The 12,495-nt window shown below is 47.3% G+C and overlaps 1 protein-coding gene across 1 annotated transcript in view; it reads left to right on the top strand.

Moving 5' to 3' along the window:
* The window catches only part of Tns3 (tensin 3), a 246,093-nt gene that overhangs the window by 599 nt on the left and 232,999 nt on the right, over nucleotides 1–12,495 (top strand). The window lies entirely within an intron of this gene.

The following is a 12,495-nucleotide window of genomic DNA, read 5'->3' as shown; positions in this document are numbered from 1 at the left end:
CTGCCTCTGGCTACGTCTTCTCATGGCCGTCTTCTGTGTGTGTTCTCATTGCTTCTTGTTTTCAGGATATCAGTGGGGTTTGATGAGGGCTCATCTCACGTCACTCATACGTTTGTACAACGTCTGATATAAACAATTTAAGGGCGGGTTGGGGGGAGATGTGTTCTTCTGCCAGTCTGAGACTTCAGTCCATTATGACTGGGTTGCGGTGGGGTGCGGTGGAACGCGGGGGTGGTAGTGTGGGGTGGTGGGGTGATGTGGGTGGGTAGGGAGGGGCGGGATGGCAGAGTGGAGGTGGGGGTAATAGTGGCAGAGTGGTGTGTGGTGAATAGGGTGGGGGGGGGGTAAGATGGAGTGGAGGTAGAGTACGGTAGGGTAGGGTGGGGGCTGGTGGTAGAGGGATGGGGTGGTAGCGGTGGAGGATTTAGGTGCCAGTGGTGATTGGGCAGCTGGCATCAGGCCAGTACAGAGATGGAACAGAAAGAGACGAAGGATGGATGGAGACACGCACACACACACACACACACACACACACACACACTAGTTGGCTTCCTCTAGCCAGGCCCTACCTTCCTCAGTTCTCTCTGCTCTCAGCAGTCTATTTAGATGGTGCAGTCATTAGGTTAGCAATCTCATGATTGAATTATCTCTGCAAATGCCCACTTTATTAATCTCATAGGTGTTTATCAGTCTGGTCAAGTTGACAGTCAATGAATCACCAGGGACTGGGGATGCAGCTTGGTTGGTCGAGTGCTTGCCTAGCATGCACAAAGCCCTCCGTGTTAAATGTGCAGGGTCACAAACACAGGGCATGGGACACAGGCCTGCAATCCCAGTATTCAGGAGGGAGGATGAGACATTAAGGGCCATTTTGATATCACAGAGAGTTTGAAGGCAGTCCAGAGACCCACGTGACCCTATCTCGAGATAAAAAGATTCCCAACTGGGCGTGGTGGCTCATACCTTTAATTCCCAGCCCTGGAGAGGTTGAGGCAGGTGGATATCTGTGAACTGGAGGCCCTCCTGGTCTACAGAGGACAAAGTAAAGAGGCAAGCTACATACTTTCAACATACAATGGCATGCCATGAACAGCTCTATCCTGAGAGGATGGAATAAGAGAACTCTGAAGAAAGATCCGACCAAAGATCACATGGGGAACATCACCCTGCAGTTCCGTGTTCCACGTCTGGGCACATGGTATCAGGATGCCAGCTCTGGAGAACTCTGGCAGCCCCATCCTAGGTCCCATCCTAGGTCCCATCCTGCTCTTTACATCTGAATGGTTACATCTCTCTTAGGCTAGCTCTGTTCTTCTCGCCCATGAGCTGACTCGCTGTGACAGGCAGAGATCTCTGAAATGGCAGGCTAAACAGACTTCCTCCCTTGAAGCCATGTGAGCTGTTCTGTCACCCTGCTGAGAAGCCTAACCAGAAACACTCTAATGACCTATTTACCTTTAATGACCTCTTTAAAGATCTTAACTAGATGGCTTGGTGGCACATACCATGCACTTGGTAGCCTGAGGCATGAAGATTGTGAATGAGTTGAGCCAGATCTAAATAGCCAGTTCCTGGACAGCCTGGGCTGTAAGAGCCTGTCTCAGACAATAAACAAAGTAACTAAAACCTAAAAACGATCTTAATTCAAATTCAGACACACAGGGACTTTCTGAAGTGAGAACTTGAATCTTTGAATTGGGGGTAACACAAGTCAGCTGACTGTCTTGTACTACTTAATATTTTTTTTTCCTGAATGAAATACTGTGTATACATTTAAGAAGTTAATAAGCATGTGACACACAAATGAAACTGGGGAGAAATCTTAGCCTGCCTGACCTTGCTTTAATAAGAGACGCAATTTACCCACAGGCATTGGCCATAGACGGTTGTGGTAAATCTCTGCTGGTGCCTCAGGCTTGCCCACACTCAATCAAAGCACTAAAACCCCCACCATCTAAGAGAAACCAAGACAAGCCTTCGGCCACTGTGCTGCTCTGGACAGGGCTTTTCCAAGTCTTTTGTTTCCTCTAATTCTGTCCTGACTCCAGATTATGCTTCACTTTCCAAATTTTGACCGAGCTACACCATAGCTTCCAATCTCCAGTGATCTTTTCTTCCTCTGCACTGAATTGGAGGCCCTTCCACTCCTTAAACCATCCACCACCCATGCAAAGCTACACTGGGTCACTTGCCAATCCAGCTGTCCCCCTCCCTTGAGGCAGGTACTTGGTAGGTAGCCCAGGCTGGCCTTAAATTCCAAATTCTTCTGCCTCAGGTACTCCCTGGGTCTTATAGGCACATGGCACCATGCCCAATTCCCCATATAATTTCATCATCGATACTAGATGGGCAAAGAAAAGAGTTTTCTTGAAGCTTAATATTTGGAATTCACGTGGGGCGGTCGTTGGTGACCCACACTTTTAATCCCAGCATTCGGGAGGCAGTAACTGGCAAATCTGTGTGTTTGAGGCCAGCCTGGTTTACAGAGCCAGTTCCAGAACAACCAGGGTGGTTACTCAGAGAAAGCCTGTCTCAAAAAAACAAACTCAAAACAAAAAAATATTTGGAATTTTCTCTTCCCATCCAGCATGGCATGGGTAATAGAGGGCCACTGTAGTCCACGAGTAGGGCAGAGTTATGTGTGGATTCACCTGTAACTTCCACCCGTGTACATACACCAGCACGAAGGGAATCAGGGACCTCAGTGCTGGAGAATCACCTTGATTTTGCTATTCTGTCTCCGCAGCAGGGCCTCCCTCCCTCCAGTAGCTCACTGCCTGCAGCAACCGCTGCTTCTCAGAGAATCAGAGGGGAAGTTAGGATGCTACGAAGGAATCTGGACTCGGCGTCCTTCATGGCACATGTGGGTGTGTGCTTTATGTTGCTCACCACGGGGCCTGCCGCGGTGCAGAGGTTACAGACAGTATACTGTGAAAAGCTGGAAGGCTCACCCCCGAAAGGAATGTTGGCAAGGGAAATTATTTACCCAGAAGTTGACATCTAGACTGGTTGTTGGGACTTTCCACGCTATTTAAAAGAATCCTGGCATCCCAAATATGTGGCAAGAACTGACCAGGGTGAAAAAGCTGCTTCGTGTCACTGGTGTTTGGAGAAATGAAACTGACTTTGCTTGGAAACAACACCCAAAGGTCACTTGAGTGGGGAAGGCAGGTTCTAGAGCCTGTGGCCTATATCCTGAGACAGTCAGAAGACAAGGGGCCACTGTTACAATCACGTATTGCCTGGAAACAGTGGCAAGTATTAGGAATTCTTTACTTGTTGCAAAAAGTATGTAAGCTCATGGTTGAATACCTGAGAACTGAAGAAATGTCTATTCGGAGATAAACAATTGTCTGTAACCACCCACACAGAAGCCTGCTGTCACTGTGAGCCTCTGGTCTGCTTCTAAGGTTCCTTCTCAGTAGTGTTTTCACTGTTTGGTTTTGTTTGATGCAGGGTCTCGCTATATATGTTGCCTGGCCTGACACTTATTGCGTAGACCAGAGGGGTTTCAAACTCACAGAGATCTGCCTGTCTCTGCCTCCTGAGTGCTGAGAGTAAGTGCATGTGCTACCACGCAGGGCCATATTTTAAAAAAAATGTCAATATGTCTTTTCTGCCCACTTTTGAATAGTTTGGTTAAAATCTCCCATGAAGAAAATCCTGTGAAGGGGCTGGAGAGAAGGCCCAGCAGTTAAGAGGGAATATAACACTCATGTATTTAGATATATACAAATTTGTAATTACAGAATAGTAAAAATACATGTTTGAAGCTATCATGCTTTTAAAAAAATTATTTTTTCTTATTTATTTAAGTTTTGCCTTCATATGTCCCACATAAACGCATTGCCTGAAGAGGGCCTACATCCCCCAGAACTGGAATTACAGACAGTTGTGAGCCACCATGTAGGTGCTGATAACTGACCCTGGGTCCACCGCGAGAGCAGTCAGCGCTGTTAAGTACTGAGCTATTGCTCCAGTTGGAAGCCATTATCTTAAAGCCTGTAATCCCAATGCTGTGCTGGACGAGTTCAGTCTTCCTGATCCCTGGCTCACGTTAGACAGTAACAGCTCCTGCCTCGTTGGTGCTCTTGAACAAAACACGTAAGACAGCCTAATTTAGCATGACTAGAAACTTAGACTGGGGAAAACACAGTCTCTGATTCCTGGGTGTTGCCTGACCTTGATCTCTCCCAAGACAGAGGGGACAAGAAGGGTGAGGAAAGACTAGAATCCTTCAATCCCAGCCTTGTAAGAGCAGCTGGTCCCATGCACAATGTCGGAGCTCTGATGACTGTCCTCCCCAAAGACCTCTCAGTGCACTGGGGTGTTAAGTTTCAACATGAAGTTTTGAGGGAGCATCTTCATTGAGCTCCACTTCAGGCTATTCAGAGGATAAAAGAACTAAAATCTTTAAATCCTGCTGACTACTCTCCAATTACAGTGTGTCCTCTGGAAGTGGTCCTAGATCCTTGCTCAAGCCTGGTCACCTCTTATGTGACCCAAGGAATCCATGACCTACTCCATTCCTTCCCTGAATAAGGTTAAAGAACAGAAGTCAAAGGGTCACAGCTAACCAGCTTTGCTCCAGGTCAGGGAAGTGTTTGTCACTAGAGGGTGCCTCTGTAATGGAATTCTTCCTGGGGCTTTAACCTCACGGTGCTGGTGCTGAATCCGACACAATGAACAAGAAATGCGAGTTTGGTTAGAGGTCCCAAGAGGTTGCTCATTCCTTGCTTTCTGTGGGGATATCCCAGCCTTACTTTCCTTTCTATTGCTGTGATAAAACGCTTACCAAAATCAATTTGGAGGAGCCAGGCAGTGGTGATTCATACCTTTAATCCTAGCACTCGGGAGGCAGAGGCAGGCAGATCTCTGTGAATTTGAGGCTGGCCTGGTCTACAAGAGCTAGTTCCAGGACAGCCTCCAAAGCGTCAGAGAAGCCCTATCTTGAAAAAAAAAACTAAAAGTATGTTTAAAAAAAAAATTGGAGGATGAAGGACTTCATTTCCTTTCACAGTCTGTCACTGAGGGAAGTATGGGCAGGAACCTGGGGCCAGGAACTAAAGGATAGACTGAAAAGAGGAGCATGGCTTACTGGCTTGCTCCCCATGGCTTGCTTTATTATACCCGTGACTATCTTGCCAGGGTTGGTATTGCTCACAGTGGACTGGGCCTTTCTACACCAATCACGAATCAAGAAAACGCCCCTCAGACTTGCCTACAGGCCATCTGATGGCCTCAACTAACGCTCTCTCTTCACAGATGACTCTAGCTTGTGCCAAGTTGACCAAAACCTAACCAGCACAGTCCCCAAAAGTCTCTCGGTGGTGTCAGCTACACCTTCTTTGTCAGGATTATCCAAATCTCTAAGCATTTTTTTTTTCCAATTTTACCTCCATAAGAGTTGGCTCCTAGATCTTTCTCCAGGTAGAACCAAATTCTTTATCTTTTTTTTTTTTTTTTTTTTTTGGTTTTCCAGTCAGCATATCTAGGTTATAACAAAGGAGCCCAGGGCAGTCTTTCTCTGCTGAAGGTCTCTAGGAGTGGTCACTGTAGAACATTATTTAGAAGGGAACTCCGGGTTTTCATGCTGCTTAGATGGGATGAATGAGACCAGGGCCATCCCCAGTAAATTTTTGACCCCAAGCTGGACCTTCAGGATGAAGCCAAAAACTTGGGAAGGAAAGAACCTAGTGTGGTGAAGGCCTTGATTCTACCCAGAGAAAGATGTAGGTAGGAGTCAACTCTTGGAGGTCACCCGTCCTGTAACCCCGGTGTTCTCATCTGTGCCTTACGCCTGTGGAGTCACGGAGAAGTGGTTTTCAGGCCTTCCAAATAGTGCGGAGGGAAAGGCATGGTTGAGAGGCCAGAAAGGGATTGAAACCTGGCCCAGAGAGTGTCTGCAGATCAGAAAAGACACATTCCGTTCTGTCCCGATAGAACAGCAGAATGGTGTGGCCAAATGAAATTAACAATAATCCACTACAGCAGCTTCCTCGGTCTGTGAGATGGCGGGAACTCTAATGCTCACACTCACCGAATGAGGGCTCCTTAAAAACAGAGACTTTCTCATAGCCCATCACCATTTGCACTAAATAAACCTGCTTCCTTCTCTTAGGGGAAACTCTTTCACCAACCTACCCAACCTTCACTGCTCATAGAACCCGAACTAATACAGGACCCTGACATTGAAAGGACAAACTGTCATCCCTGCCTATAAAAGTGTGCATTCGATTTGGAAGACTTCATCTCACACTAAACCATGGGGAAAGGCGCGGGTTGAAGGTGATGACTACAGACGCTAGGGAGCCAGGGAGCCAGGGCATTCTGGCAGCCTCCATGCTGACAGCTTCCACCCTCCCTTTGGTTCTGTGAATAGGATTATGAAGGTCTTGAGGCGCAGGCAGCCTCCAGCAGATTGTGGTTGGTGGATCATTTGCCAGAGCTTGAGATGCAGAATGAGGAGTCTGCACTTGACACAAGTCCTGAAAGCCTGCGAGGCTAGGAGGAGAGTTTTCTTTGAATCATCAAGGTTTTTCAGTAGCGTGAAATAAGTCACAGCACTCATCCGAGGCCAGTGGCAGCAGGCCAACCATCCAAAGATGTTGTGTGTGCACCACACACTGTGACCTGCTGTGTTTCAGCTCTCTTGTCTTGGTCGAGCTTGCTCTGGGAGTCAAGGGAAGAGCTACATTTAGGCTGTTGTGAAAGTAGAGGAGCATTTGGTAGGTACTTGGTATTCTTGATTAGTTTAGGGAGGGGAGAGAGGGCTGGCTGGAATTTCTGTGTTTTATCACACTAGACTCTGAAGAATTGGAAAAATGGAAGGAAAATAGTTATGGAGCTGGGTGTTTGTTTGCTTACTGTGTCATTTCTAGGAAATGAATGCTGTATTAAAAACGTAAGGAAAAATAAAAAAAGGAGCCTTGCCAACAGCTGCATCCCATCACACTCAACTCCCAGTATATGCCAGGGAGCTGGAGGGCCTGAGCAGACAGGGCTAACGTGTGTGTGTGTGTGTGTGTGTGTGTGTGTGTGTGTGTGTGTGTGTTTGGGGTCGGGGTGAAAAGTGTGTTTTAGAGTTTGTAGGTTAACAAGATGGTTCAGTGAATTGAGATACCTGGAGACTTGAGTTCAATCCAGAACCAGCATAAAGGTGGAAGAAGAGAGCCAGCTCCATAATTTTGACCTCTGATATGTATGTATGTATGTATGTATGTATATCATTCATGCTCATGCAATAAAACAATGTTTTAAGTTAGCAATGAACATAGGAGAGCCCGATGACCTGCTTTATTCCAATGGTAAAAGTGCAGTGTACACATTCTCAGAGTCCGTCTTGGAGGACCTGGGGTTTCTTGGGTCTTATGTGAGAGCTCTGAGGACAACTGCTCATTCATTCTGGGATCCAATGGAATTCAGAGGTCACTGAGGCAGAGATGAGGGAGGTGGGCACATGAGTGAGTGTGGTATGATAGTGGTTTGTTCTGATACAAACAGTGTAGGCTGGTAATGGGAGAAAGTCTCTCTGTGTAGAAGGCAGAGGTGTCCCGGCATGCCTTCAGAGTCTCACATGGCTTGTGTTTAGTGTTTCTGGTTGCCTCTCAGACCATATGAATCTGTTTGACCTCCAAAGCTGAGGTGTTCCCTAAAGGGACAGACTGGATCTTGGGGGATCCAAGAACTAACCTGCAGCAGATCCAAATTCTTCTCTTAGAACTGCTAGATTCAGCTAAATTCTTGCACCAGTGTTCAATAGCAACAGAGTCTCAGGCTAATAAGGAATGCACAGGGATAACCAAGCCTCCTAAAGACACAGATTCCTTCCTTAGATGGATATTACAAAAAAAATAAATAAATCCAGAGTACTCCTTTCTCAGAGTACATTCCTGGACCCAGACTGGGAGTTCAGAAGATGCAGGATGGAAGTGGGACTGTGTAGCCTTTCTGTCTCCAAAGTGATGCTGATGTTCTTTGAGGTTTGGAATCCATACCTGAGGCAGAATATTGATTTGGCTTTAAAAGAAGCTATGGAGGTCAAAAAGATTCCATAGTGCAATGCCGATCCGATTCAGGTGGCTGGGGAGCTGACTATGCCGTTCTCTAGAGGAATATTCCTCATGCTCATTATCTGGGCTGGGTCCTGCAGTGTGAGTGACGTTCAGTTGTGAGTTCAGTTGTGATGGCTGATATTTGCACAAAGTGTTACGCTGAGTTCTATCTAACATTCAGCAAAGCTGGATTAAAGTTGGCTTCGCTCTTTTCTTCATGTTGTATGGAGAAAAAAAAATGAGGTGCCATGAGGCTAATTGCTTTGCCAAAGCCACAGAGCAAATAAGTAGCCACTGTAGCATCTGAAACCCAGGCAGCGTGCCTCGCCCCAGGCTATAAAACCAGAGAGCTCAGGGTAAGGTGGAAAAGACAGAGCTGTGAGCAGATGTGGTCCCCAGTGGCTGGATGGAAGATGCAAGCAATGCCAGTTCAGCAAGAGATGCCACAGCAAAAAGAAGGTGAGACCCATGCACCAAGACAGGAAGGCCCTTGGACCCTAGGACTCCAAACAGGTGACATCACAATGCCCAGGGTCAGGGACAGGTTCAGGTTTACCCTGATTACCTTTCCTAGTAAGTAATGAAACTGTGTTCTGATATTAGATGCTGGCACACTATGCAAACAGCGCGATGAGGCAAGGGATAGTGTGAGAATTAAAAACATACCCTAAATGTCCTCTGAGGTAGTGACTGAGTCTAAGTCAGGGCAGATGACATCACCATGAGGATCCAGGAAGCTGAGGAAGCTGTACAAGTCCTGCCTGTCCCTGGAGAGTTTTCTGGAATAAGCAGGTCCAAAGAGAGTCACAGAAAGGGGAAAAGAATGTGACTTCTTAAGCAGGCCGCACTACTGAACCGGCTTTCTTCTTACACAAAGGCTAGGTCCTCCATACTCATTCAACTGCAAAGTCCATTCAAGTTCTTGGAGGGAAGCTATGAAAAGGGCATAAAAATAATGTTTCCTTGTCTAATTCATATAAAAATGAAATTAAAACCACAAAGCCCCCAGTTGACCATCTGTCTGCTTGGCTGTGTGTTTCTAGACAGTGTCAAACATGGCCTGCCAAAGTTCCAGATGCTGTGGGGCCAGCTCTCCTTATCAGACTCGCTGTGGATGAGCGGTACTCTTTTCTACCTCCAGCCAGTCTCTAAAGACACATAGGTATCCTTCCACACAGTTCCACAGCCTGAGCTTTCTCTGTGTTAGGGCCAGGGCTAAGGACTGCTGGGACCACCCATGCCCAGGCTTGAGTTTTAGCAGCTTTGTTTCGCAGATTAGAAAAGGGAAACTCTGGAGTGTAGTGCTTGCCTTCCTACCTAGGAATCCATGCCCTGGATACCATCCCCAGAACCATAGGAGAAATAGAAAAATAAGAGGTGACTGTGATATGGTTCCTGATTCTTACTCAAGTCTTTCTGGATTAACAGTGACGAGCTGAGCAATGCTGCTGCCTGGCCCTTACCTGAGTCTTTCTCTGTACTGAATCACGTAACCTACAGTCCACGTTCCCACGAGGCTCCCATGGGGGCTGGCTCTTGTGCTACTTCTTTACTTCTGTCCCAAACCCTTCTGGACCCATCCTCCTTCCCTGGCACAGGCTTAGTGCACACACCATGCCTGTAGGGAGGCTCTCTTCTCATGCCACACTTATTCTCTCTCCTCCAACCATATTCTGTCCAAAATGTCTACCCAAGAAAGGCTTGCTTTTTAGCCTGCTGCTTGATAGAGCTCTCCCCAGCATTCTTACTTGGTTGATGCACAGCCTTGGGGAGACAGGTTGTGTGGCCTCCTTTCTGAGAAAAGTCTTCCCAGCAGGCCAACCCACATTCATTGAATGGGTTGGTTTTTCATAAAACTGGACGGGATCCTATCACTGGAAGTTGTCAAGCCAAGGTAACGTGCATCTATCAGAAGTGTCATGGCGAAGGCTGAAGACTCCTCCATCAGGAAGAGCCTGAGAACTCAGATGTACCCAGCGTGACTCACTGTATTCCAGTCAGGCTGTGTTTTCTGCCTGTGGCTATCCAATCCAGGAACAGAGGGCCTTATAGAACTGCCTCAGGGCAAAAATTCCATGAAGGTTTATTCCATAAACTCGTCACTCACCATTCACAGACAGGAACAGAGCCCAGGTACCAGAAAAACGGAACACCCGAGCCTGCATCTGTCTCCTAGCATCCCGAGCCTGCATGTGTCACCTAGCATCCATGTTGCCGATGTTGTCCCATTCGTGCATGCTTAGGGAATATGGTACCACATCAGCAAGGCTTCCTAGGAAATAGAAACAAAAGAATTTATTTATAAGACAGGATTTATCACAGAGATTGGCTAGTGTTAGACTATGGAGGCCAAGAAACCCCACCGTCCGCTGCCTGCCAGCTGCAGAGCCAGGGAAGCTGCAGTAAGAGCCAGAAGCGATCTGTTCAAGGGCAGGACAACACGAATTCGCAAGCTCAAGAAGAGAGAACATTTCCTCTTCTGTCTTTTTTTTCCTCCTCAGCCCTCAGGGGGCTGGAGGATGCTCAACCGCATTGGGGAAGGCCATCCTTACTCACTGTGCTGATCCAGATGCCAAGATGCACTTGGGACATCTTCAAAAAGGCTTGTAAATAATGTTAGTGTAGCGCGGTCTGTGCATTCATGGTCCTTTTCATGTTTATACATATCACTGGACATAGGTCTGTAGAAAGTTCTAGAGACAGTGTAGGCAAGGGTCGGGCCAGGCCGTAGTGTTTTACATCTGTAAAACAGCACTTGGGAGGCAGAGGCAAGAGGGTTATGAGTTTGAGAACAATATGGGCTACATAAAAATCTGAAGAAATAAACAAAAGTGAGCTGACCCTGCTTGGGATTGGCTGGTGTGAAGTTTACGCTGTTGAGTTGTGGGTGAGGAACTGAATGTTTGGGGAGACAGAGGAAGAAGAGAAAGGACAAAGGGTTCAGTGAAGTTCTCCGAGGACGTGACATCTGAAGGCAAAGCCTTGGCACATGTTCACACTCAAACCCGACTGCCTCACCGCACCACCAGTGATGCGTCTGCCATGTGTATGCATGCTTCCTGTTGCCATACGTCTCTGGAAAACATCCATTTTCAGTGAAAAAGAAAGCAATAAGGAAAATACACGTCATCAATCTACGAATAAAAATCATCAGGCCTTTATCCTGGTGAGGACAATCCTCATAGCAAAGACAGAATTACTAAGAATATTCCAGACTCTGGTGGGGAAGAGTCAGGGAGGCTGCAGAGGGGCAGAGTAGGGCTGAGAAAGGAAGGAAGGAAGGAATACCACAGTGGTTCCAGCCTTACCAGCCCCTGCTGGGGGAACTGGCAGGGAGGGACCATCTTGGCAGGCTTTTTTCTTTAGCTAAGTAGGTTTGACACTTTTGTTTTCAAATCTGAGATTTTTTTTTTTTTTGGAGGGCTAAGCATGGAAAAAAGTGCTCTCTTTTTCTGATAATTGTTCATGCTTTTATTTTTTTTAAGATTTTGGAAATTCAAAGTCATGACATGTGAAATGGAGAGGCTCCGTGGGTGCTTAGCTCTGGATGGGCCAGGCCAAGGCTCCTTTGGTCAATCTGTAGACAAAATGCAGGAACTAGAGAGCTGCCAGACCGCTGGACATAGAGTACCCAGGGGTACACAGCCCAGTTTTCCTTTCCCGTGTGTGTTTTGAGCACTAGCATTGAATGCAAGATTGAACATTACATGCACTAGTCCCCACTCCCCTATTCCAGAAACAAGGGTGTAGTTAGGGTATCCACCCTCCCCCCACCGGAACTACCCCATCAGTGAGGGACAGGGACTAGGGGCAGGGATGATTTAGTTTGGGTAAGGGGAACAGAGTAGGGAGCTCTTAGGAAAGACTTCTGCTGGAGGGATGGAGAGCCCCAGCCTTGCCTGGAGTCTGCCTCATTCTGAGCTAGCAAGCATTACTCTTATCAAGGGTGGTCTTAACACCTTGTGGAGTTAATGCAATTGGTCCTTCAGGCAGCAAGGATCAAGCAAGGCAACCCAGTGACTCATAAGAGGGCGGGAGTGAGTAGGCCATTGGAAAAAGCCTGAAGGAATAGCCCAGAATCTGGAATAGTCTCTGATCCCAATCAGTTGGTTTACCTTTGTCAAGTTAAGGAAGATTTCGGGGTGTTTTCTTGCCAGTTCAGAGGGCAAACAGTCCCTACTTCACCCCCATGTGTAGCAGGACGGATGTGACCACTTTCCCATCCCCTTCTAAAGGATCATTTCCCAGCGTTCTGTGCCTCCGCTATGACCTCTTGGACGCCTAGAGGGAGGGGGAAGAACTGCTTCTTTCCGCAGAGCCTGTGGCTCCCGCCGGGAATCCTTTGCCTCAGGGAACTAATGACCAGATTCTTCTGAAGCCGCGGCTATTTCCCAGAGCTTTCTCAAACCGTGAAGGCCTCACACCTGTTTGCCTGGTGGAG

Source organism: Myodes glareolus, chromosome 8, assembly GCF_982192425.1.
Source record: "Myodes glareolus chromosome 8, mMyoGla1.1, whole genome shotgun sequence".
Classification (NCBI taxonomy): Eukaryota; Metazoa; Chordata; class Mammalia; order Rodentia; family Cricetidae; genus Myodes; species Myodes glareolus.
Note: the sequence above shows the minus strand (reverse complement) of the source record. Positions and strands in the feature narration are given on the sequence as shown.